This window comes from Haplochromis burtoni, unplaced genomic scaffold (genome assembly GCF_018398535.1).
Source record: "Haplochromis burtoni strain Fernald_Lab_line unplaced genomic scaffold, NCSU_Asbu1 Contig_15, whole genome shotgun sequence".
Lineage (NCBI taxonomy): Eukaryota > Metazoa > Chordata > Actinopteri > Cichliformes > Cichlidae > Haplochromis > Haplochromis burtoni.
In genome coordinates, this window is record NW_024582376.1 from 1,711,683 (window position 1) to 1,739,384 (window position 27,702).

Below are 27,702 nucleotides of genomic sequence, written 5' to 3' on the forward strand. Positions count from 1 at the left end.
AGAACTGAAGAAGCTTCTCGGATGAGAGGTGAAACGTCTTCAAGCAACTTAAAGAAGTCCAGACGCTTTTCTTTGCAAACTCCTTTGACATGGGTATGACTGCTACATAAAACTACCAGGGTGACAAAGCTCCAAAGGAGCTTCCTAAGCATGCTGTGTTTGCGTTGCTCTTTAAAGCTTCTTTAAATTCATGCATGTGTGTCATTCTCATTATCACACACATTTATTTAGAAGGACATGTCTATTTACCTCTTCTGGCTGAAGAAGGTGTTAGCCATTAAACTTCTATACACCTCACATAGCATGACTGTGACTTGACTGTGTAAGGCCCAGTCGGTCATAATATCTTCCACTTATTGGCCAAGTTACAAAAAGGCACAGGCCAAAAAAAATGTATCAGTTCAAGTGTATCCTGCTAGAATGAACATGGTAGCATACCTAATCACCAGTGGACTAACCCAGTTTCTTTTACACCAGACATCCTCAGTGTCTGTCACCCAGTTTCCACAGTTTCTGCCTTTAGCAGATGCAGTTGTGAAAACACATAGCTCTTACTGAAATTTGTCACCGAAAATGTTGACAAAAACGTTCTGGCCGCTAGATTAATAAACAATGGAAGGATTACGGCTTTGTTTTGATTAAATCTGTTTGCCTGCCTGAATCGGGCCATATTTAGCACACAGTAACGTGTGGGTTGTTAGCTAAAACGGTGAGGATTTGTTTCTTCATGCCTGCATATTTATGGTATCGCTGCGTAGAACTTTTCACCTAATGTCCCTTTGCCACCTGGGGGTTGATGGAAGTGGAGTGGGATGGGTTAGTATCGGGGACGGTGTGATGACAGCTCGTGAATTCTAAAAGCATTATCTATCCCCGGCAGCCAGCCTGAGCAGCTTCCTGCCGCCTCTCATCTCTCCTGTGTGTTGCATTGAATATGGTTCTCCAATTGGGGTCATGGCACAGACCGATAGGAAGCTATATTCCTTCATAACTAGAGGCAAAGCTACAGAGTTCAGTATTAAGAACAGAGTTGGCAGATCTGACCACAAGCTGACTGGCAGACCAAGAATCTCAAAGTTATAAACATTTGAAAACAAAAAAAGTGCCTTAGGGGATGCATCATTCTCCCGATTTACTACTTTAAATTCAGTCTGTGATATATCATCCAGAGTGGTGCTCTCTAGTGGTAAACTTATGAGTGTCTGCTTCCAAATAAACTGATACCTTTATTCTGAAAGTCTTCTATCTTTGCATTTGCAGACTGAAATTTAGCTCAGCTCATTTTAAAACACCAAGAATCACTAACTAGTTGTTATGAAGCCTTGGCTTGTTTTGTTTTGTTTTTTTGCTCTTTATTGCATTACAGGAGTTTAATATGATCTTTTTTTTCTGGTCAGAGTCAAATAACAGCTGGAACTAAAACAATGTCTTATCTTGTTCTAGCTATTCTTTGGTATTTTCTTTTTCTTTTTAGGCAAAAGTCGAAACACCCAAAGATGGTTAATTTGCTATCAAATAAGATTGAGAGCAAATCGTCAAAGATAAAATTAGGTCACGTTGATGTTATTTGCAATGCAAAATGACACACAAGTGATTAATACAGACATTTTCTGTTGATCATCCAATCCTTTGAGCATTAAAACATTAGTTTATAGGTTGAAGGGAAAGTTCGCACAACAAAGTGAAAATGTTTATAACATCTTAAAAAGAGTTCATTATAAGTCCAGATACAGACACTCAGAATACATGTTCCTGTTTTGTGTCCAAACCTGCATGAGGGTGTCCTAAAATCGTTAGGTTAGAAATTTTGATCATAGTTGTTGCTGCAATGTTTTCTGCTAAAACAAATGTCAGAGTGGTGGGTCACTTTACTGCACTGTAGTGGGTACAGTGCAGCAACTCTTAGCGGCTCTCTCGCTCATCCTTCCCTTTTTCTCCCCTTTTCCCTGATCACCTATAGGGATTGATGATCATGCCAAAGCAAAAACAGAAAAATCCATACCTCTCTCCTGCCCTTTTCATATTGCATTGATTTCATGGTGAAATATCAATCTGCATATGTCATGTACTATTGCAATGCTCAAAACATATTCAAAGGTAAATTATCATAAAACTGCTTTTGAGGGCATTTTTTACAAGTTGAGTTTGGACAGCTTCTCATTTGTAGAGGAAGGTAAGGTTAAAAAAAAACTTCTGGTGACTTTGACTTACAGGCTATAAATAAAATGTATGAGTACACTTTAAATTGCACTGACGTATCCACACACCAATATAGGTACATGTTTGGGGTGCAACTACACTTGCAACTGCAGTTAGAGTGGGATAAAAGTAGCAGTTTGTTTGCTTGTTTGTTTGCATAAGATATGATGATTTTCCTAAATAGGTGGGAGAAAAATAGTGTTGATTTTGCAAAATCTATTGCAGAAACAGCACAGATGTTACTTGTAATGATAATAATATTAATAATAATAAGCGTCTCAATTAAATTCAGCCATTACTAATTTTATTATGACTGAAATAGATTTTTTTTCTTGTGGTAAAAATAAAGACCAGTCTAAAAATGAGGCTTATTTTTCAGTGCTGATAAATCACCCACTATTTGTTCTTCCACAGCTACAATATGCTGAGATGATCATGTTTGTCATAAACCTTTACCACGGGAGTGTTGACTTGCCTTTGGCTCATTTAGGTTTGGGGTTATAGAAAGGGATGGATCGAGTAACTTTGTAACTTCCTAATTAAACAATATGCATGTTTTTTTATGATGTTCAATATGTTTCTGAACATTTTATCTGCGAGCTTTATCTACCCACTGTTTTTGCAATTACTACTTACAAATTTAGAGTTGAGAACGTGCAGGAAAACTGAAGCCTAAGGGTAATCATCTTGCTGTGCAGATGGTCCAAGATACATGAGAACAATTTCATAAGGTCTTTTCATAATGTAGCTTTGGCTCTGCAGTGGTTGTGTATATTTTAAAATACACCCTGCAGCTTGCTCATCAGGGGTGTTTTTACTACATCACAAGCATACCGCTCACAAACATTTTCCCACCAAAACAGGGTGGATTAATTCTTTTAACATACTAGATGCACGTGTCATGGTGTAGCTATTTGCACACATGTACATCTCAGGGGATTTAGCCAGATAAATATATAAAATTAAACACATGTTTTTATTTTTTAAACAAATTTACTGATGGGAAGCTCTTAGTAGTTCTGGTACTTTTTAACTTTTAAGCATTCAGAACATAGTTCTCTTTATTTCATGTTTTAATTTAGTGTATTCCACAGTCCACAGTACATGATGTGAAATATCTCCACATGATGACATTTGAGAGCAATAGCCCAGTTTATTCAATGTAGGGCAGGTCGTACAATAGAGATTTGAGTCCTCTGGGCAGTGTTTTGGTGGGAAATGGATTCTGTACCTTTGGCTTGTATACAGCAGCCTAAAGCTTTAAGGCAGATAAAAGAACAGAAATAAAAAAGGAGGAAGAGGGAGTGAAATGAGTTGGAGGGGAGAGCAGGGCGAAGGAACATTCAGCAACAATATCCTTTTTGCTGAAACTTTACATATGTCAGCACTTCAAAAGTTTTCCTATTACTATTTATCCCACATCCCCTCCAAGAGCTCCAGATATTCATTTGATCTAACCTTTTATTCTGCTCCTACTATAATACTCTAAAGCTAAATGCATAAGATGCATATATTCTTTCAAACTTTTTGCAAGTAATTAGAGACAAGTGGATTTCCGGGCCGAATGAAACATCGCTTTGAGCACAACAATTGATTCATCTTTGTAAAATAGCTTTGCCACCGGAGGACTTTCAGGACAAATCTAAGCTGGTGGAGTAGCAGTGCTCCCAGTATCTCTCTGTGTCTGTTATCATTGCACAGTAGCAGTATCTGTTATATAGTAGAGCGTTCCTACTGAGGAATGGGCAAAATATGAAATCTACAAGAGACAAACTACCAGAACCAAATTGTTTTCTATTGGCTGTATAATAGGATTTTTTGGAAGATGGGAGCACATAGGGCATTTCTAACAGTGAAGATCCAAGAGCAGAGGAAGTGAAGGTGGAAGAGTTTAAAAACCTGGGGTCAACCATCCAAAATTAACAGACAGTGCACAGGAGAGGTTGCGAAGAGGGCGCAGGTAGGGTGGAGTGGGTGGAGAGGAGTATCAGGGGTGATTTGTGACTGAAGGATAGCGGCAAGAGTGAAAGGGAAGGTTTACGAGATGGTAGCGAGACCACCTATGATGTATGGTTTGGCTGACAAAAAGAGAGGAGGCGGAGCTGGGGGTGGAGGTGGCAGAGTTTAAAGATGCTGCAGATTTCATTGGGAGTGACCAGAATGGACAAGATTAGAAATAAGTGTATCAGAGGCACAGCTCAGGTTTAGCCTTTTGGAGACAAAGTTAGAGAGGCAAGGCTGAGATTGTCTAAACATGTGCAGAGGAGGGAGAGTGGATATTTTGGATAAAGGATGTCAGATGTGGAGCTGCCAGGAAGGAGAAAAAGACGAAGACTTTGTGGATGTAGTGAAAGAGGACATGCAAAAGGTTAGAATGATAGAGGACGATGCTAACGATAAGGTGAGATGGAAATGGATCCACTATAGTGGGCAGCCAAAAAAAAGAAGTGTGCACAAAGGTCATTTGAATGCAGTACTGTCTGTCAGATTGTTTATAATTCATTTTCTTAGAACTCTGACAATCACAGTGGGCTGCTGCAAGCTCTGCTTATGACAAAGAAAATGTAGCTTTCAGCAAGTGCTCTCCATGACTTGATGTTTATGTTCACTCAAAGGCAGCATGGTAAGTTGGTGTGTGCTGAAAGTTGACATGGCAGGTACTGAATCTGCTAACAAAAGACGACAATTTCACTGTGGTGCAAAGCGCTGGGGTTGATCTCTGGGGAGAGGTTTAATTCCCCCCCGAGTAAGGGTGCCATTAAAATGCAATGACATGAGATTAATGTTCATCTTGAAGTGACATTTGCTTTCTCATTTACTGCAAAAATTGTCTTGGAATATTGGGTGCTAGGTGTTGTTTTGAATGCTGATGAGCTCCCAAAGCTGCTCAAAGTATGTGCGGTGACAGTGTGAAAAATGTTGGATGTGCTTTATAAAGAGGAAGGGGATCTAGCTGAGTAAGGGACAAACAGTAAAACAAGACCATCAGCAAATTGGGACTGTGAACTTTGAAACTGTGCAGATTTCAAACTTACTGTATGCGAGATAAATGGATGTCCTCAGCATTAATATCTGGACTGCAATGGGAGTTACCTGATCACAAACCTGATTTAAAATGCATTATGTGGTTGCTTTTGAAAATATGTAGTTACTTAAGGATCCTGAGGAGGACAAAAAACAAAAATGTATACATCTTTTGATGCCCGGTGCAATTTAAAGGCTTAGATTACCTGGTTATGGTCTATGTGTATGCGCTTCAAATAAACCTATTCATTTTTTTCTTTCTCTCCTCTGACTCATATTTCTTTCTCTCTCCCCCCCCCTCCCCCTCCCTTTCTCTCATACAGAGTGCCTGTAAGTAGCAGCTCCATCTTCTTTTCCTTGTGTGTGTACCCTCTGCAAGAGCCGGGGACACATACTATATGTGTATGTGAGATGAGGAGGAGCTAAGTGGCTACCACAACCACCTAGATCAGACAGCCTCCTGTGCTGCAAGATGGATTAGAGCCCCACACCTCAGGAGATCAAAGGTAGGAAAAAATGTTTGGTAATCAGCCGCCACTCACCTGCCCTGTTTAATGACAGCGTGGAGAGTAAAGGAAAGAGAGGAAATGGTGAATGACAATGAGTTTAGACTAAGGTCTTTTTGCCATCTGTGGGCTGTAGGGTGTGTAAGAGGGATACACCATGCTGAATGTCAATATTTATTTTGTATTAAAAAAACTTCACAAATGTGAGCATATTTCCACTGAAATTTAAAGTTGCACATCACATGTGGTTATTGTCCCCAAATATAAGAAACTTGTACAGAAGCATCCTTTAAACAAAGCGTCCATATAGCAGAGAAAATCTGTTTTTCTACAGTAGTCTACTATAAATAGAAGTAAAATGCTTTTATAATACTGGCACTATTTGAGGGTAATATCTGGGTTCAAGAGGTTAATTCAAGTGGAAAAATATCAGCAATCTAAAACATCACTGGTAAACACTAGGATAGACCTTTGAATTGCCGCCCACATCTCCAATTTTGTCAGCAGCTCCAAAAGACCCTGTGTTGCTCTTGTGAGTTGAAGAAGCAAGTCAGCGAGGGAAAATGCGCTTCTGCTCTTAGTATTGTGATTAGTATGCTGTATTGCTCGCTGCATCTATAAATAAAAGTGTAAGCCAAAGGCCAGGCAAGTTCTCTGGGAGTTGTTGAAAGTAATTCTGGAAAATGCAGAAGAAACACTGACTGAATTAGAAGCAGATCAGGGGGGTGGAGAAAATAAACGTGCGTAACAAAAAGGTGAATCTGACTTCACGAAATAACATGCAGAGCAACACAACGGTATGGGAGACGTTCAGTTCCGATGTACTCCAACTTCAGTTGGAAACTTGAGAAATTTCCAGGTCTGAAAAAGTTCCAGTTAATTTTTTTTACACCAAAAATATCCCAGTTTAATTCGGGGTAGTGTTTTTTCATTTTTACGAAGTTTCAGTGGTAAACTACTGGTGGTGTTTTCAGGATTTCATAAAAGATACACAAAGCCACTTTCATGCTTGTGGCAGGATTTTTCATTTTTAATCATTAGCATTTTTGCCACTGTCATGTGAGTTTTCTTTTTTTTTTCCAAACCAGAAATCACCATATTTGGATTATGTGGTCAATATATCATTATGACTATGAAGATATAAACACTAAGATACTTGGTTAGCAAGCTGCATCCATGCGATGTATGAGTGCAGAGACAGAGATTATTAATTAACAGGCTTTATAAGTCTTTAATTTCATGCACCAAAATTTGTAAACTCTGTGTTTCAAATTTTTTCTGAAGCAGAAAAACTGTCCATATAGATTCAATTGATTTTTATTTATATAGTGCCAAATCACAGAAACAATTCTGTCAAAGTGGTTTATATTGTAAGGTAAAGACCCTGCAATAATACAGAGAAACCCCCAATAATAAGATGAATCCCTATGAGCAAGCACATGGAGACAGTGGGAAGGAAAAACTCCCTTTTAACAAGAAGAAACCTCCAGCAGAACCAGACACAGGGAAGGGCAGCCATCTTCCATGAATGGTTGGGGGTGAGGGGGGGAAGATATGATAAAGACACACTGTAGAGGAGAGCCAGAGATTAATAGTAAGTAATGATTAAAAGCAAAATGTACTATAAACACACAGTGAGTAAAAAACAGTGAGTGAAGTAAAAACAAATAATGCGTCGTGGTAAGTCTGTTGCAGGATATCTACAAGAGCCCTAACTGTGTTTTATTAAAAATAACATTTTTAAGCCCAATTCTAAAAGTACAGAGAGTGTCTGTCTCCTGAATCCAAACTGGGAGCTGAAAGCTGAAGGCTCTGCCTCCCAAAGTAAACCAGCAGTATGAGAGTGAAGTGCTCTATTGGGTTCAAATGGTACTATGAGGTTGTTAACATCCAATAAGGCCTGATCAAAACCACGTTTTGCACTAGGCAGTAAAGATGATGCTATAAAGTTGGATATTTAAACATCAGGATGAGTGGGCATGGACCTGATTTTGGAGTCCAACCTCAGGTGGCCACTAGAAGAACTTTTTGGCCTTTATTTTTCAGTCCCAAAGGTTTCCGCATGGTCAACAATCTCATCTTCTGGGTAAAAATCAAGTTCCTTTTTGTAAACACAACACTCAGACTTGCCCTCCTCATGGTTGATTCATGGTGGTCAAGTAAAGTGAGCTAGAGAGTCAAGGGAAAACAAGAGCTTTAATGAGAACAAAGGTGTGAATGGCTGAAATAAAACTTTTTCTGCTTGCTTAGCAGAGGTTACATTATAAAGCACAAACAAACACACCCACACCTCCATATAACCACGGCAGAAGACGCTACATTACCAGATTCTGTGTGAATGTGGCTGAAGCTTCATCTGACTGCTGTGGCCTCTCTGCTTCCTGTGCGGTTACAACGCTCAATGTCCGCAGACACACAGATCTGACACAAGAACAGAGCAGATTCCCAAATGTAGAGCAGACATTGCTTTTTTTCTGATAAGAGTGCACTAAATTGCCTCATCTTCCAGTGTCTTTAGACTGCAGTGAAAATGCAGATGATCAGCTGTCGTGAGCTAAGCTTTCATTTTATAAAAACTTCCTGTGAGGAAGCGTGGAGCAGCTTTAGTGTGAAAAGGTTCAAGGGTCAAGTAATCCCAAGCTGCTAGAGAGATACTAGCTCTTACAGTGCCTGTAATTACTGTAATTAAAGGGCTTGTGAAGATTGTGAAGTCCAAATTGTATGGTCCTCTGTCCTTAGTCCTTGAAAAAAAATAAAAGAATAAATAAAACAAACAGATTGCTGCAATCTAACAGTGACATACACTTTCTTTTTTGCAAAATAACTAAAGGAAAAACTGGACTTATTTTATATCACAAAGCTGCTTATTGTACTATAATTTAACACTGTTTGCATGAAAGAGGATTACTTTATTGAGATTTCTTCAGCGGAGGCGTTTTTGTCCGCACGTGTAAAATGAATCCATAAAAATGCATTTTCTGTCTTTTCTTTTTTCCTTTTGTAGATGAACTTCCGACACCTACACCCATTTTCTAGCCACAAGTTTAGATATAACTCTTTTTTATATCAGACGTTTTCCTGATCCTGGACTAGTCTAAGGAGCTTGGAAAGAAAAGCGTCTGGACTTCTTTAAGTTGCTTGAAGACGTTTCACCTCTCATCCGAGAAGCTTCTTCAGTTCTAAGGTCAAATGGTGGAGAGTCCCAGATTTAAACCCAGTGGGAGTTTCCCCCCAAAGAGGGACAAAGGACCCCCTGATGATCCTCTACCTAATCACATGAGCCAAGGTGTGAAACGGGTGTGGGTCACAATCAGCCAGGTTTCGGGTGAGCTCATTGTGAAACCTGGCCCCACCCTATCATGTGATTTCCTGAGGTCAGATGGCCCAGGATGTGAGTGGGCGTTAAGGCGTCTGGGAAGGGATCTCAAAACTGGATTATAGATGGCAGAAGTTGGTGTCGTAAACCACCGCCTCTGTTCAAAGATGGTCGCTCACAGTGGACATAGATGGCTTCTTTCACTCCTCTTTCAAACCATCTGTCCTCTCTGTCCAAAATGTGAAATGTGGCATCCTCGAAAGAGTGACCTTTGTCCTTTAGATGCAGAATGAACTGCTGAGTCTTGTCCCGTGGAGGTGGCTCTTCTATGTTGTGCCATGCGCATGTGAAGTGGCCCACATCCTGGGCCATCCGACCTCAGGAAATCACATGATAAGGTGGGGCCAGGTTTCACAATGAGCTCACACGAAACCATGGCTGATTGTGACCCACACCCGCTTTCACACCTTGGCTCAGGTGATTAGGTAGAGGATCATTAGGGGGTCCTTTGTCCCTTTTGGGGGGAAACTCCCACTGGGTTTAAATCTGGGACTCTCCACCATTTGACCTTAGAACTGAAGAAGCTTCTCAGATGAGAGGTGAAACGTCTTCAAGCAACTCAAGGAAGTCCAGACGCTTTTCTTGCCAAGCTCCTTAGACTACGATGACCTGGATGACTGAGAACCTTCACAGACTTATTTTTCTGAGATACTCACTGTTGTTACTGTGCAAAATGTTCCTCTTTGGCTCTGGATTTAATTACACGCTGGCTACAGTTAGTAGACAGTACATACTAGTACATACGGATCAAAAATCTCACGGTTCGGATCGGATCACGGTTTTAAGTCACGGATCGGATCAATTTTCGGATCAGCAAAAAAAAGAAAAAAAGACAAAATTTTAACATTTACTTATTAACTTATTTAAATATTTTTTTGCCCATTAAAAACCATTCAACTCAATACTCATTCCACGCAATTATATAAAAACAAATTAAGGCGCAATATAGGGCAGTACAGGGCTTTGTATCCAACACACCGCTGTGATATAATGAGCGGTCACTGTCACGTATCTTTCCGTTACTCTGGAGGTCCACCCATTTGTAGTAGGGCAACAGACGATACATGGGACAGTTCAGCCAAAACTTTAAACTTTTCCTGCTCATACATACCTGGGTACGATCTTGTCACTGAAGCGGACACGGAACAGGATATCATAGCGTGGCTCAAGCACGTTCATCATAGTTTAAACCCCTTGTTTTGCACAACGGAATAGGGCCTCATGTCTGGAGCTAAACACCCCAGTAGCTTTGGTAATAGCTTTAGCACGGTAGGATTGGGGAGCAAATGGCTGCTTAAATGCCGCAAACTCCTCTGCTCCTCCACTTGGACCGCTAGCGCTGGCCATAACTACTTGACAGACTGACCACCCACCATACACATACTTTTTTTCCTTCTTTTTCGAATCTTCGGATCACGTGCGTCCGAACCGTGGAGTGGGATCGTTCGGATTACGATCAACCCTGATCCGTTGCACCACTAGTACATACTATAAAGTTCCCCCCCCCCCCCCTCCCCCCCCCCCCCCCCCCCCCCAACAATAGAAAGAGAAACTCATTTGTAATCACATTTTAACTTTTATTTATGAACAAACTCTATCATTTCTGTACCTCAAGATAGTAACACTAAAATTTAAACGAACATATTCGCTTCTGTAGTTAGAAAGAGGTCCAGTGTGGCTTTGAATGCTGATGCTACATGAAGTGTGATCTAACAGTTTTGCGTGAGCTAATCGACCTTTTCGGTTAGATTCAATGCAATGTTAAAAGAGGCTACTTGAGTTTTACAACAGAACACCTGACGCACCTTTGTGAATGTCGGGTGATGGTGCCAAGCACGTCCCATCTGAAATTCTCTTTGTTTTTGAGCAAGTAAACAAAGCTCCAGATGACAGCGTGCCAGCGACTTGAATGTAACCTTTTGTCTTACATACAGATCATAAAAGCACGCACAGCATAAAAGCGGGTATGACAGCTTAAGCATGTGGTGACTTTCTGTTCTTTCCTCGCAGGGCCACCCCTCTATTTTTGCCATGACCTCTGCTACATAAGATAAGAGATGAGATAAGATAAAACTTTATTAATCCATCGGGTGGGTTCCCCTGGGAAATTTTGTCATTTTTTGTCATACTTGCTTAAAGGAAAGGATGCACTATCATCTGGAGGATTCTGCTGACAGCTGTACACTATCAAGACCAAAAAAAAATGTCATAAGAAGACAGCTAAATGAGTTTGGATCAACAACCAATTCAGTATGGTTTGTGTAATGACATACTCTATATTAGACCCCACAGATTGTTGATCTAAAATCCTTTACATTTGAAAGAAATTCCTCCCTGTTAACACACGCTAAAATGATTGTAAAAGCTGTTACATAGTCAGCCTTTTTGAAAGCACGTTGAATAACATGTTTCCATTTGAAACTTTTCAATTATTGCAAGGAAAAAAATCCTCTTCTCCACATGTGCACACCCACACATGTAGGCACGGTCCAAAAATAAGAACACTGATTTAGCCTATGTCATATTACTAACTCTTATGTGTGTCAGTAACAGTAAAACCAAACTGCTATTCATATTCAGGAGGACTCGCTTTTCATATTTTTAAGCCACCACATTCTCCCACAGGTCCAGTTTGCTGTGAATACAAATGCTGGAACACACAGTGTGCTGTACAGACATTGAATTTCTTTGAGGCTCGAGTGCCCCGTGAAATCTACTACTAACAGAATTTGACTTTTTATTGACTTTGGCTCAAAGGAAGTGGATTGAGCATATGGTTTCAATTTCACTGCCCACTTGTGGAATCTTTGGTGCAAATGTTGCATTTTAGCCACTCAGTATGTGACAACTACACCATTCTCTATTATTGGAAATATTGAACTAGTTCTTGTACGTCATGCTCGTTAAGACCTATTAAGCTCATTTTCACTTCACGTTTTTATTCTGGGACTACACTACAGCAGGTTCAGTGCATTAAGTTTAGCAGATATAAAATAGCGCTCAGTTCCTTATTTCCAGAATACCTTTTATGTGCTTTGGCATGTCTGTGGTGTGTATAGATGTTTGTGTACGCCTGCGTTTGATTAACTGCTTTTATTTGTGTGCTGACTGAATTCACGAGCCTGCACCAGTCTGCTCCTGTCTTTGTTGCCTCTGGGCTACCTGCCTCCTTCCCTGGCTGCTCCTGAGAAGTAGAGATAAGGCCCACTGATGTTTGTCTGCTCCCTGGCAGATTACTGAGGCAGACAGGTACAAGGACTCTGGTAGACAGCTCTAGTATATTGGAGGCCAAATAAGAAGTTACTGGGGATGTCCAAGCTGACCATAGCGCCAATCCAGCCTGAATGCCATTTGGCTTCTTTATATGTGCTGTTGGTGTTGAGCTTGTTACTGTAGGAAAAGAAACTCAGAATTTTAATGAATGAATATACATGATGTCACCAATTTTTGTTTAGTAAATACTTTAATGATTACAGACGCTTTTGGCTTCTCGTTTGTTTCAAGAGGGATTCCCACAGCAGACGTGTCTGCATGCTTGATTTCACTCTGGATGCCCTTCCTGATGCAACCCTCCTATTTATCCAGGCTTTGGGACTGGCACACCTTTGGGAAGGCTCTGTTTGTGTCTCCTCCCAGTCTTTTAATTCTGAAGAAAATGAGTAAAGCGCTAATGCTTGCATTTAAAATTCATTGGTCACAAGCATACCAGAAACTTGTATATATAGTTATGGTTATATATGGTCTGCGTCACGTCTTGCATGGTGATAGGAGTTCAAGCAGAAAACAAATCATGGAGGATTTTCAAAGTTCTTCATGGAAAATTCAGCAAACTGATGTTGTTATAGCCTTTGTTGTTTTATGACTCAAGATTTTGATTGGCTAATTACCATTTTGCTAACCTCAAGGATCTTTTTATCTTTTGAAATTGTTCCCATTGTATGCTTGTAAGTTGTAAAATAAATTAAAATGCATAGCTATGGCCTGTAATACTCAATTTGTGTTTTAAAGACACATTAGAAGCAAAACCTTTTATAAAGGAAGGCATAGATCTGTGTGTGCAAGTCCATGTCTGCCTTTTGTATGTTTACCCTTAGAGCACCAGGCTGTGAACATTAGGGTGTGATTAAAGCTCAGGGTCCATGTGGGATTGCCTAATTAGGCCTTTCTGCTTCTGTGAAGAACAGTTCACAGACATCATGGAAAGAAAATTGCGGTAAGTCTTATTTTATCCATGGTAGTGAGGGCAGAGCGGACAAAGCAGAAGAAGTGTTTGGTCTCCATTCGTAAGAGATCGGAGGCTTCATTTGCATCAGGTCCATGCGCTTTTCTGAAAACAGAGACGTGTATTTTTCTTAAAACTGAAAAGATCGTTTGAAAAAAAAGTGAAAGGAGGAGTTATACTGTAAAATGGTAATAAGGAGTGCTTGAAAATGTGGCTTTGTCAACTGGAAACTATTGTATGAAAACCAGTGACCCTGCACATATTTGAAGTCCATGGTAAAACTGCAGCATGCACAGTACAAGTGGTCATAACAGACTACTAGGAAGTGACGTAAAAAAATATGGGCAGGAATGGAAGTGGTCCTTCGGTGCATGAGTAGATGATCTTGAAGGGGTCAAATTTAAATCAGGCAAGGTTATGATGAAACTTATACTGTGATACTTAGTCATGTTTATCAATCATTAGGAACATGTTATATCAAAGAGTCCAAGTTCAGCTCTCAGTTTGCTGGTCCTCTATTTGTTGTTGTGTTTGCTTGACTTGTGGTTGATCAGAGCTTTTTAAATTGTTGTTTGAATATTTTTGTTGCCAATTTATGGAGATGGTTTCTGATTGTGGATCTCAACTGGCGGAACATAAATTGTTCATTACTCCGACACCATGTGGTAGGCAGTTTTGTCCACATGCCTGACAGCTCTTCTAGAAAATGAAATCAGGGGGAACAAAAGATGCATAAGCAAGATCAGAGTACAACGGATAACACATGATTCAAACACAGAACTCCTCGTCTGTGTAGCACATTGAATATACATGGCGAAGAAAGCCTAGAGGGGATGTAAGGGTTTAAAAAGAGTTAAGAAGCTGTCTTTTACAAGGTGAAGTGCAGCTTATGAATTAGAAAGTATAACACTGGCTGAGTGACAAACTACGCGGATGAGAAATAGTATAATTATGCACCTGAAATACTGCACAATACATCACATGGCAGCAACTCAGAAGATGCTGAGGTTTAAACGTGGCATGGTTGTTGATGCCAAATTGGGTGGTCTGAGTATTTCAGAAACTGCTGATCTGCTGGGACGCAGGCGACTCTAGGGCTTAAAAAGAATGAAAATATCCCACGAGAAGCTGTTCTCTGTGAAAATGCATTGAGAAGAAAGGACAGCTGCTTCAAGCTGAGAGGAAGGTGAGAGCATCTCATATAACCACTCATTACAACTAATCGATGCTCCATACTGCCTTGTATCAGCAGCTCAGGCTGGTGGTGGTGTGGGGGGATACTATCTTGGTCCATTTTGGGCCCCTTAGTACCAACTCAGGAACTTATACAAGCTACAGCATATATGAACATTGCTGCTGACCGTGTCCTTCCCTTTACGACCACATCTTCTCATGTCTGCTCGGAGCAGGATAACACACTATGTCAAAAAGTTCAGATCATTTCAATCTGAAGGATAAAAGGCAGTCCAACCTAGTACTACCAAGGTGTATCTAATAAAGTATCTGGTGTGTGTATATTTTTTAAAAAAAAATGCATAATGTACTGTGCTGCTCCTTTAAACAGTCCCAAACTAAGTGTGAATAGAAATATAAAAACCTTGTTTATTAGGTGCTGCTTTAATTAAGACCAAACCATCTTAATTAGAATTGAGTGACATATGGGCGAAGGTTGGGGTGGCTTTTGGCGCTTTTGAGCTTAATCAGTGGCAGCATCTGGCCGGTGAGTAGCTGTCAGAAGTAACAGATGTATAGAGCTGCATTCATCGCAATAGACAACTCTGTTATAGGAATTAGAAAAAGTAGTTTAATCTGCATTCATTGAAAACATTTATAACAATTAACGAGGCAAAAATATGCAAACTCAAAGCCCAAAAATACCAAACCCGGGTTTGGTATTTTTGGGCATTTAGCAATGGAGGGTGTGGAAAATATGCATATAGGCACTCTTGTTGGACCATGTGATGTTAGAGACTATGCTTGCAATTCATTCACACATCATTTATGCTAAAAAGGACAAAGCATACCCTTTTGTGCAGCCGGGGAACATGAAGCATTGATTTTTGTCTGCATTATGAGATGCTGCTTGGCTTTTTATGAACACAGTAGTGCATAATTGGAAAATCCAAACCCATGATACACAACCTCCATAAGATTTTCTGCCACTTGCATCAGCAGTTGTCATGAATGCGCACTGTAATTTCTGGTATCTGGTGAAGGAATTAAGATTCACTGTTAAACTCAGTGGCACAAATCTGCTGGTAAACATTCAGTTTCTGTCTGTCTCTCTCTCACTTCATGCCATGTTTCCTTCAGTCAATGATAGTGTCTTATACTTTTTGTTACCATACTGCCTGTTGAATGGGACAGAATATCGATTTCAGGTGCAGGTTTCTGGGATCAGAAATGCAGAAGGACGGCGAGAGATGGAGGAGTTTTAAGTAGAGGTCAAATAAAAGCTAGCTAGAAGAAAGGAAGGCACAGCTATGAGGCACAGCAGAAGAGAATAAGAGATAATAGGGAGTAGAGAGACGGGTTTGGAGACAGAGAGAAGGCAAGACTGTCTGAGGATTTAGACAGAGAAACAGAGGCGGTGAGAGAGAGATGATACCTCGGATATTAGAAACAGAAGAAGAGGTTGAGAAGGAGTTTGAGTGAGTGTAGCTGGCAAAGTCACCATAGCATCTCCAGATATGATCAGCACAAGACTGAAGGGCAGCAGCGTGTAGACAGGCTAGACAGTACTGCCTGCTCCAGTGGTGTGTGGTGAGGGGTGGTATTGTTTCAGCTATTGTGGACACTTTCCAATCCCATTTACAACTTGGAGAGACCTCGAGTCAGAGTTACACAGAAACTGGCTGTTGTCACAGAGTAAGCTGGCTAATAAATGGGACCAGTTTGCCTGAAAAGTCTTGTAATAATAGGGCAGAAGAGGTCAGACTTGGAACGTGACAATGCGGTGACATGAAGCCAGAGGTGCTGATGTTGATCTTTTGTTGACAAAAAACCCAACAATGCTGTGTTCCATTTGTTCTGTGGATAATGGATTGTTTAAGCCTGGTTAGAGGCCATTAGCGGCTCCACAATCTGGGCTTCAGCTTGGTTCACAAGCTTAGATTCCCAGCAATAATGCCCGTGTAATCCTCGGTTAAACGTATTATGGTTCTTGCTAAAAAACTGATGCTTTGGTAGAGAACACCATTTTCACCCTTTCATGCTTTTTAGCAGGAGCACGTTGTAGGGAAGGTGATGGTTCAGGAAATCATTGCATGATTATTATTGTTATGCATGATTATTGGCCTAAGTAATACAATTTAGAAAAGTAATCTTTTAAAAAGCCTAATGAATAGAAATGGCAAATATGAACAGGGCGTTTCAATCTGCTGTGCTCTTTGCTGTCAAGGGAATGGAGCACACAGTAGTAAATTGACTTAGCGTGCATCAAGAGATGAGGTTTTTTTTTTCTTGCACAACTTTGTGTCTGCCACTTTGCGTCTATGTTGGATGCATACTGTTAAAGCTAGATATTATTTGGAGCTATAAGGCTGATTTTGGTATTTTAAGAAATAAGTACTCCCTAGGCTCTTTGTCTGCAGAAACACCACAGACATTTTCTAGCACTTTGAGTGTTACATAAATACAGAATTTAGTTTCTATTATCACCGCTGCTCTTAGCTGGTTTTCATCAAGCCCAAGCCTCGTGTCATTATTAAGCTAAATGAAACACAATGTTCGCCTTCGGGACTGAAGGGTAACACTAATACACAATAATTTTGCCTCCGGGAAACTCCGGACTTGTTTTAATCAGGTGAATGCACTTGCATTCAAGCCCTGTCCACGTCCGTGGTGGTGTAGTAAATGAAGAGCTGCGATAAATAAGGACAGATCACGTGCTATATTTCCATTCTCATTGGGCTTTTAGTTTTCACTGAGCTGTGAACGCTTCCTCCAAGACAGCACAGGAAGAGAGCATCTGCAAATTGCAATGAGACAATTTGCTGTTGAATAACCCCGCTCTTTGCAAGTGAGTGACAGGTCCTTATCAGAGCACCCGCCGACTGATCAAAGTTGAAAGGGGGTCAGGCTGAATTAAAGACCAGCTAATTAAAATGTCCAGGGAGCATGCCAGCCCTCGTTTCGTTTATCGCCTTGTGCACGGTTGGGTAAAGAAAGAGAGAGGTGAGATCGGGGTAAAGGAAGAAAAAAAACAGGTGTGTTTAACTTCATCTGATATTAGAGGATATATTATTAAATGCTATATCACTGTGTTTGGTTACAATCAGAGGCGTGTAGCTCAACTCTCGGTTTAAAAGCCTCACCTGTATTTGATTAGATGATTTTGGTGGGAGTTTGGCAAGAGTTTATCCACCTATGAAGGGCACAGTCGATGCTAGATTGAAGTCCCAGGTGAAGAAAAAAGCATTCCAGTTGTGTTTTCAGCCTGATTTCCTTCTTTATTGTTACTTGGTCTTTTGTACTTCTCCCATTCTCACCAAATGCTGGAGAATAGAGAGCCTGAGGCTGGTGATGTGCATTTGCATGTGTGGATATATGGCATCAAGGCTGTTTCTTTGGTTGCATAAAGGTCACAGAAAGATTTAGTGTCTAGACTCCTTCCACTGGCTGTGGTTTTCTCTCAGGGGAGGAATTGTGGCTTTGAGCTTTTTGAAATCAAATGATGCATTCACACACAAGCCAGAGAAAATCGAATCTAAAGGGTCCGGTGCCATATATATTGTATTTTTTTTCCAGAAGTTTTACGCAATATTAATAATTTTGTAGAAAAAGAGGCAACAAGTGTCATGTTGCTAAAAGATATCATACTACAAGAGTATGCATGCGTATGTACATCACATCATCCCACATACAGCAGTCATTAACTTCATTACATTAATATATGTCTTTTTAAATAATCTCAATTGTTTGGGTTTTCATATGCATCATCCCCCCGCGACCGCAATGCTACGTTGCCTGTTTGCATACTCTGAAAGTGACGGCACCTGTAACTTAACTGTCTTAATATTTTGCTTGAATCACCACTAAATAATAATGCACGTTATCATTACCTGTACATACATTGAATTATTTGTAGAAGAAATGATAATGAGAACGTGCTTTTTGTTATAAATAAAGTCTACTGATGGAAAGGATTGCATTCACTTTGTCAAATTATCATGAAATGCTGCTTAGGAATAGAAAATGCATTTTGTCCAATCACACTAATGTACTCTAGGTGTGAGAGCCAGTGCCATCGTGTTGTCTAATAATCTGAGAGTGTGTGTTTTCCCTCGCACTAGAGTTTTTGTTGTGAAGGTGTTTGAGGCTGACTGACACTGAGAGCGAATCATCCTAATGAGATGCCGTGCTGCTCTGTGGAAATGATTACCTCAGGGGAAGAGGCATTAGATTGATGAGGGCAATCTTTGCCTTCTTCTCAGAGAAACAAAAGCGTGTCCACCACCACCACCACCACCACCACCATCACACCATTCAGACAAGAGACAAGTCTCTACTTATCAGGCCAAATGGCCCATAACACTTCCTTGGAGAGTTAAAAGGGGGGCAAATTTGCACAGTACCACCTTAGCTTCAAGTGACAAAATCAATTTAGGTACTGTGCTGCTTACTTAGAAGTTCAATTTCTTAAAGTCATCAATAACAGCTTGCCTCTGCACATGCTGATCACCATAGCAACTCAGTGTTTCCTCAGACTAATACATAGATCGCAACCCTCTGCTTCCAGCTGTGTCTAGAAAATTCAAGGAAGTATTTTCAAATGTTCAATAAAGATGTGTTGTACACTAACAATTAAGGTGTGTATCTCCTCTAAAATTTTAATGCTGATTAATCGATAACCGAGGTTATTGATGCAATAAAGAATGATTGCTGAGCGTCCCATTTGTTACTGTTTGGCCAAAGCTTCTGAGTGTGATTGCCTCCAAGCAGGCTTAGAGACCCATTAATCAGGACTTGGTTGATCGCTTCTCAGGTCAGCAGTGATCTAAGCCGAAGGGGTGGGGGGAAGCTTCTGGAGGTGAATGCGGCAGCAGTTTAATAGCTCACAGTGGAAAGATAGATTCCAACAGCAGTAGTAGTAGTTGCTGTTTGCTGCTTTAACTGGTTGAAGGTTTCTGATTTCGTTTTTATTTTTCACGGCATGAAACGTTTTATTACTCATAACCAACAATAGATATAAATGATGGTGATAGTTTTTTCCAGTGCTGATATTGGTTGCATATATTATAGTAATGAGCTTAATAAATGTCAGCAACATATCCCAAAGACAGATCATCAGTTAGATCATGATGGTGGGTGAGCAGCGCTTGCTGGTGCTCCAAGGAGCAGTATACTGATGATCTCCCACATGTGGGTCAAGTTTTAGTAGTTTTTTTGCTTTGTTTGTAAGTCTTGTAGGTGTTTGTTCTCTTGGCTTTCTCAGTGCTAGGAACTGAAGAGTTATAAATGATTTTAACACGATAGCATAATAAAAAGAAGCATGAAAGTATATGAATGGACACGAGCCAACAGAGGTAATGAATGAGGCTCCAGAAGAGAGTGAATGAAGTCGTCTTTCTGATTGCACATTTGCTAAGCTCCATTTAACATCTGCTCTACTTCCCATTGTTAGAGCATCAACAAAGCCATACACATCTGTTACTGATGAGCAAAATGACCCCGTCAGTCGAGAATTTATACACTGGAACAGTGTTAGGGTAATAAAATGGCCATCCTGCCGTATAACCTGTTCAGTCATGGTGTGTATGAACAGGAAATAGTTTACATTAATATTGTTTGTACAGTATATTTAGTAAGAGAAGTTTGAGTTTATCTTATTAATAATAATAATAATAATAATAATAATAATAATAATAATAATAATAATAATAATAATAATAAATTTTATTTATGAGCGCCTTTCAAGTCACCCAAGGACACTTTACAATAAGATAAAACACTTAGTAAGTTTATTGCAGCAGGTCATCATTAACATGATTAACTTATTACATTCATATTTACTGTATACGTTACTCTTGCCGGATACATTTTTCTTCTTCTTCTTTTTTTTGGAAGAGCATGAGAACCTTTTGTTAGTGAAGTGAAATGGCTGCTTAAGCCGCCTGTGTTATAGCGGTTTCTATTACGTCTCTACAAGATTTCACTTAACATGCTAATCCAGCTCTGGAGTGGATCCTTGAAGAGACAGGAGACCGTGCTCTGAGGCCAAGGCTTAACTCTGGGATTTTATAGTTCACCTTCTCTCAAGTGTGGCAGCCCTCTATTGACACTTCAGACAATATATATTTGGCAGCATCCCACTTGAGGCATTGCTTAGCATTAACATCTCTCCATCCATGTCTCCATCCAACTATTTTATTCCACTTATCTAATACATCAACATATTTATTATTAACTTTGGTCGTTTCACTTACGCTCTTTGTTTCCAAAATAGATCACTGGTTTCCTAATCCCTTTTAAAAATGCTTTATCTTTCCATGTACTTACTAAAGCTCTGATGTCTTGAAATGCTTCGTTTTTCAAGTTTCGAGAATGAGGTTCAACAGTTCTGCAGCCAACACTTAAAGTTAGAACTTCTCCCTGAATTTCAAAGCAAGATTCCTAATTTGACTGTGATTCTTAAAGTCAAACATTCACTTTTCATGTAACACCATGACGTGCACTTGTGGTTAAAGCTGGAATCTGAAGCGGCAACTCTTGTAAGCGTCTGTGCCTTTAATTTTATGAAATTTGTGGGTGCCATTGGCTTGTTGTGAGAAGTGTTCAACTAATACTGCCGACAGCGTTAATTAAGCCACTATAATGAATCATAAAGTGTATAGATAAGCCTAATTTTCAGTCTAACAGTGATCCAGTTTTAAAAAAAAATCTTCTTGCTGCCCTTAAACTAAAGAAATGAAGGTTCATGGAACATGACGGTGGGGAAAATCTCTCTCCTCTCTCCCTCGGCCTGCCTTATCACTTCGAAGCTAATGAGCCGGGCTAGAGCAAAAACAGAAACATTTTGAACATTTGAATAACTTCTGAAAAGTTAAATGCAAACTGAGCAAGAGCTCGCTCATCATTCAGCAATAGCAAACACGAGCAACTGCTTTAAATGCAAAGAGATGACAGATGTCTGTTACTTCATAGCTGACAATAAAGCTTGTTTTATTTCAGAGTTTCATTGTTGAAGTGATGTAAAATTAGTCTGAAGGAGCTTGATTTGCACTGAAAGGTTGCTGCATGCTGCTGCATGTCTAAAACAGATATTTTATGTCAGAAACAAAACTGAACTCTTTAATCTGAAGTGACTCACGAGACTATGGTGATGGGTTAATTGTATTTACAGATTAGCAATGGATTAATGCTGTCACCAATAACAATCCATGTTGCTGCATAGAATTCATCATTGGTTGGCATATCTGAATATATCATCTCACTTTGGGTTCAATCAGTGCATAGATATGTTTTGTTGACTAGTTTTGCCTCTAGTTATTTCGGTTGGTTAGATCACTGGCTCGTCTAAAACTTTCAGGGTCCCCAAAGGATGAATTGCAAAAATTTCAGTGATCACCTTCCTTCATTACCGCCACTACGTTTTCACAAATTCAGTTTGTCTAATTCTTTGTTTTACGACTGAATATTTTCAAAGAAAATGACAGGGCTGTCAACCTGAGCTTTGCTTGACTACTTTTATATTTTCTGATATAAACAAGCAGTAAGGGGACTGTTGCGCTTGAGATTCCCCACTGGTGGAAAAAGAGATGCTGTCCAAATTTACAGCAAATAATAATAGGGAGAAAAAAAGACAGCAATCTCATGAATAAACAACATTTCTCAAATTTCTCTGGATTAAACTTAAATTGATGAGTTCCCATTAATAAAAGCTGAATGGGCCGACCCACAGTGTTGTATAGCAAAAACACAGTGCAGCCAACACCATGTTTTTCTCTTCAGATTTAAATGTTTTCAGAAGCAGGATGTGTCATCTCTTAAAAGTAGTTTTTTTTTTAAATTCCCTTGAGTTTGTTACCTTCCAAACAACACAGACACAATGTCCTTGAGCTCCAGGTTTCTCGGGTGAACAAAGCCAAGCGAGAGCCCTCTGATACATTAGCCTTTGTATCGCCTCTTCACTCCCTTTCTGACTCTTGTTGGCTTTTTCTCTGAATTTCTGACATGCTCTGTTTTTCTTTTGTCTCTCTCACACAAACATATAAGCACCCAGTGTTCTGTTTTCAAACTCCAGTTCTATATATAGAAACTGTGTTTCCCAAAAGTTTTCCTAGTGCATTAAAGCATGTTCAAAGCTTGCACTAGCACTGTCAGAACAAACTAATACCCAGCAGTACACGACCACCACACAGCTGATATCATTCTACTAATTTGAGCCCAAGATTAGCTACTGATGTTATTCTGCATTGACTATATTTGTTAGTAAATGCACAATTCGATATCTACCTTGGAGGAAAACGTCGTATGAAATGTGTTAGCACTGTTGTGTATTATGTGTTCAGCATTAAGCCGAATATTAGGGAAGTGCCAGCTGACCACCACAAATTACACTGGAACAAAGTATGGAAAAGATTTATTATCTTGTGTCACTTCTCTCACCATTTAGTAGCATCTAGCATTATTTCACGTTTTAGAAAGTTTTTAAATCTGTTTTGAAAATAGTAGTCTAACTTTCTTCATATTTCACAAAGAAAGTGGGAGATGACCTTTAGCTATTACACACTTCTACCCAAGATGAAAAATGTTTTGGTCACTAGAGGTTATGAAAACATGTCAGCAATCAAAATAATTTATTGTGGGAATCTGAGGATGTGATTCTTCGCATAGCAATATTAGCATTTACCCAGCTAGGCTGTGTTTTAGCACATTCCCTATTAAAAGAACAGCATACATAATCAGATCCGGTAGCTACGGTAAATGTTATGCACATGTTAGCAAGGACATAAAGTCTGGGATAGGAGGTAGATGTACAAATTTTTAACTAAGCTACCAACCTACATCTAGAGTAAAAGCGTAACAATGAGATTTAATTCCCTCCAAGAATAATCACATTGATCTCAATTAAATTCCGGGAACATTTCTCTTTGCCATAAGCTTTAGATTTGATTACGCTGGCTTGCCATGTCCATTTCTGGACTCCCATTTCAAATTGATTGACTTTCTCTTCTTCTGTACACGAATCAGCACTTCCCATCTGTTTCAACTGGGTCCTCTCTCTCCTCTGAGTACATGTCAGGCTGCCACTGACCTTCAAATATGAAGAACTCTGTGAAAGATTGGACAGTAGGGTTGCCGTTAATAGAAGCAAAGAAGTGTCCAGAGAGAAATGAGGCCACAACAATAGAGTGTGTGAGACCGTGCGGTGGCACAGCAAATGGACACGTCGAGAGACAAAAATTGTGTGCGGTCTCTTTTCTCTGCACCAAATAGATTCCATTCTCACAATCACTGAGCAATAGAGTCCATGCTGTGGCAAACAAACTGCCATCCCTTTGTCCCTCCATCTCAGTGTAATTGCACCCCTGGCTCTTTTTCACACAAGCCAGATTTATCCTAGCTGTAAGTCTCACCAATGCAGCACCTTCCATAAGTCCCTCTCACTCCACTGACATGGCACGCTCCCCGATCTGTGTGTCCATGGCAGTCCACCGTGGGAGATATATCTCACTTCATACACAGATAAAGAAATGCATGTTAACATACAGTGACACACACATACATAACCACCTCCTCGGTTTCCTTAAATAGCTACTAAATTAATACACTATGGTGGATGTTGTGTGTGTATAAAGAAGGTCAGACATATGTGGATGCTTTGGGATGTTGCCGGATAGTGGGAAATAGAGGCATGGACATAATACTTTAATGCTGGCTTTATTGGCTTTACTGTGAAGGATTTAAGCCTGTAGTCTGGACAGAGGTTCGCTGTTACTTAGGTTGAATCAGTAGCTGGGGTTTGCAGATGTGCGTTCTATGTATGAGGGGTGTGCTGGTCCCTGCAGTGTGTCTGTTTACTCTGCTGTTCTCTTCGATACTTAAGGGAAATGATGGAAGAGTGCTGTCTGGCAGAGCGCTGTCATGCCTCAGTTAGCACTCTGGGAACCCAACAGCTACTGCACTGCAGTAGACCCACTGACAGGCATTGCACACTTGTTGTGAATTCTCTTATTTGAGCATTAGTGTCAGACTTTGTTTAAATTATTCTCAGTTGTGTTTGTTATGTCGTTTGTGGCTGTGCTAGTAGCTTAGAGAGCTAATGTCTTTGGTCCAGATTGAAATGTTTTGATGAACAAAAACAGGTGTGTTGCAAGCGCGTTACGAAAACAGGTCCCATCTGCCCAGGCATGCACTCCACCCGATCTGCACAAAACTATAAATGTAAGGTGACACATGCTGTATTAAACTGAAGTGCCACACTGAACATGCCTTCTTCGTTTGCTCCAAAGTTCAGCTGTTCTGCTCAGTGTCCATTGTAGGTGGATGGTTTACTCACTTACTCTAAAGATGCACAGCATCATTGATAGCAGCCTCTTCATTATAACACCGTCTTTACATGTGTGCCGTAACTAGATAATCATCTTGGCTATTTGCTCGTGTAAATGATCATTATATTTCATCTGATTGGTGTATTTCAAGGAGTCCAACTACTATGAAGGTTTTTACTGACATTTATGTCCCCTACAGAGCATGAATCCTTCAGGATTTGGTGACTCTCCTCATCACGTAGCACCATAAGCTGATCCGAGCTTCTAATCTCATTGTAAAATATCAATTACTCATATGTGTATTTTGTAAGCTGCCTCAAAATTTAGACATAGTGATTAATGGGTTTGAGAGGAAGTATGCTCTGCTTTGGCGACACTGGTGATCCCAGCTTTCCCTTTGCTGCCATGAGATTCACATTCCCCCCTTTCGGTGGAATATCTTAAATATCTGGGAAACAAAAATGATGTTTCATGCTGACTTTTACCACCATCATTATGCCTAAGTGCTCAGAGCAGCCTCACATATTCAGTGAAACCTCTTACTCTTGTTTTGATTTAAGCCTTACATTTTGGCCTCGAATCATAATATAAATCCAGGCTTATACAAGATTTTAGAATAGCCCATCTTTCCATCTCAGTGACTTTTTTGCTAGAAAACTGCACTACTGAGGTCTGTGACTTTATAAAAATTTACAGTATATCATCAGTCTGAATTCCTCTTGAGGTGAAACTACCTTGCATTATGCCATTAGAGTAGTCCATTCACACGTATTTTTTCCCCCCTGTTGGTTTTATACTTTATTTTGCTTTCTGACAGAACTACTTTAGAGCTCCAATGCAGCTAATTTATATAGTCAGTGGCATGGCATTCATATATTTGCCATCCGAGTCTGTACCAATATTCCATACTGATTCCAGTGCTGCCGAACAGAAACCTGTGATACAGAGAAAGTACTGGCAGCTAGACCAAGGCGGTGTGAGAAAATAAGTGTTCCATTATTTATGCTCCACTCACTAACTTTATGATGCCGTTAGGTGGTCGTGCTGTTGTCCTCTGTCTCCTTTTATTAGCTGTGGTGCACTGCTGCATTTTAATGGATACGTCAAAGAATGAAGTTTCCTTTGGCGAAGTAGCAAAGTGCCTGTTTCTCAGGCTCAGTGAAACAAAAGAATAGATGGTGCACATCATAAGATAAGTGCACACTTTTAATGAGTTGGTTTGTCGGCCTGCCAGAGTCCAGTACTGAATTTGTATGTTTTTACCAACTAAGCACTTTTTACCTGTATTGGTCTGAAGGAGTAGTGGCCTGAAATTTAGTGGCATCGACCAAGTATAGTGATTTTACCATAGCTGCGCTCTTTTTATTTTATTTCAATATCCAATCTCCTCAAAAACTCTGTTCGATTTATGAGCTATCTGTTTATCTTGTGAAAATTTTGTATAGTTTCCTTCTCTTTTATCTTTTCGTTCAAACAAATACGATGGTAGACGATACGACCTGATCAAATACTACTAGCCACGGGGTACTCATTAAATCCCACAGATACTGTACAACCATTTAATGTCCAATCAATCTGCTATGTCTGACATGGCACATGTGAAAACGCAACACTCCGAGCAGCAAGTCAGCACCATGGCCTAACTCATGGCTTACAAGCCAGCTCTTGATTTTTAAATGGGATTATAGTGATCTCATGCTCCAAACCCTTCAGCTTATTTTGCTAATATGTTTGAGTCAAAGTGTAAAAGAACAAAAACCTTTGCGGCAGCAGTAACTATTCGCCTCTGCTCCAATTCAAACATCAATACTGAATGTGTCTTAATCCTTGCTGTCTGAACCATGCCTATGGGCGGATCTTATATTAATGTCTCTAGTTCTGAACAGGCGCTGAGCATAAGTCATTAAAAATAGATTAACTTCAAAAACGGTAAAAAAAAAAAAAAGAAGAAGAAAGAAATATTTCTCTGTGGCCAGTGTAGTTTTATCTCATGCTAGGTAATAATAGTGCTGATCATGAGGGGGCTAGAATGCTCTCTGGATGTCTAAATGCCACAACTGGGAAGTGTTGACTCCGCTGAAATGCCATGGCTATCCAGTGACACTGTGAATGGTGTCATCTTCTACTTTTTCATGAGCCTCTTATACTTCTTTAACACAAAGGTCAAAGATGGAGTAGAAAACAAGAAGGATAATATGAAATGTCATGAGATTTCCTAATAAGACTACACTGGCTAATGTCTCTGTGGTTCTTTATATCCTCTGTTGGTTTTTGTCTTCAGAAAATGGGACCTAGAATAGAAATCTAATGCTGTGTATCAAACGTCAGAGACTGCAACAAGGGTATTTCTCGTGCGAATCGCTACAAGTGCTTAACTGTCCATCCATCGACCCACTTATTCCAGGTTGTAGGGGCAGCTGTCTATGTAGAGATCCTCAGGCCTCCCTCTCTCTGGCCTGCTTCTCTAGCTCTTGAACGGGAACACCGAGGTGTTCCTAAGCCAGCTCAGAGACATAATCTCTCCAGCGATTCCTGGGTCTGCCCCGAGGGTCTCCTCTTGGTAGGGCATGCCCGAAACACCTCGCTGAGGAGGCATTCTTGTTAGATGTCTGCCTGCCTTGACTGGCTCCTTTCTGTGTGAAGGAGCAGTGGCTTTACTTTCACCTCCTTCCGAATGACCGAGCTTCTCGCCCCGTCTGGACCCACAAACACTTCAAAGTAAACTCATTTCCACCACTTATATCTGCACTCTTATTCTTCTAGTCATTACCCAAAGCTCTTGACCGCTGGTGAGGGCAGGAATGACCAGTAAAAGGGGAAGTTTCCCTTCACACTACACCAGTATAGCATCCTCATCACTGGAGGCACCAATCTGTCTGC

The 27,702-nt window shown here is 40.2% G+C and overlaps 1 protein-coding gene across 6 annotated transcripts in view; it reads left to right on the top strand.

Annotated features, from left to right (window-relative positions):
* grik4 (glutamate receptor, ionotropic, kainate 4) overlaps window positions 1-27,702 on the top strand; it is a 354,349-nt gene that overhangs the window by 80,113 nt on the left and 246,534 nt on the right. For all 6 annotated transcript variants that reach the window (XR_006054048.1, XR_006054049.1, XR_006054050.1 and 3 more), the window contains one exon: window positions 5,547-5,729. The gene's annotated coding sequence lies outside the window, so the exon portion shown is untranslated. The remainder of the gene's footprint in view (window positions 1-5,546; window positions 5,730-27,702) is intronic.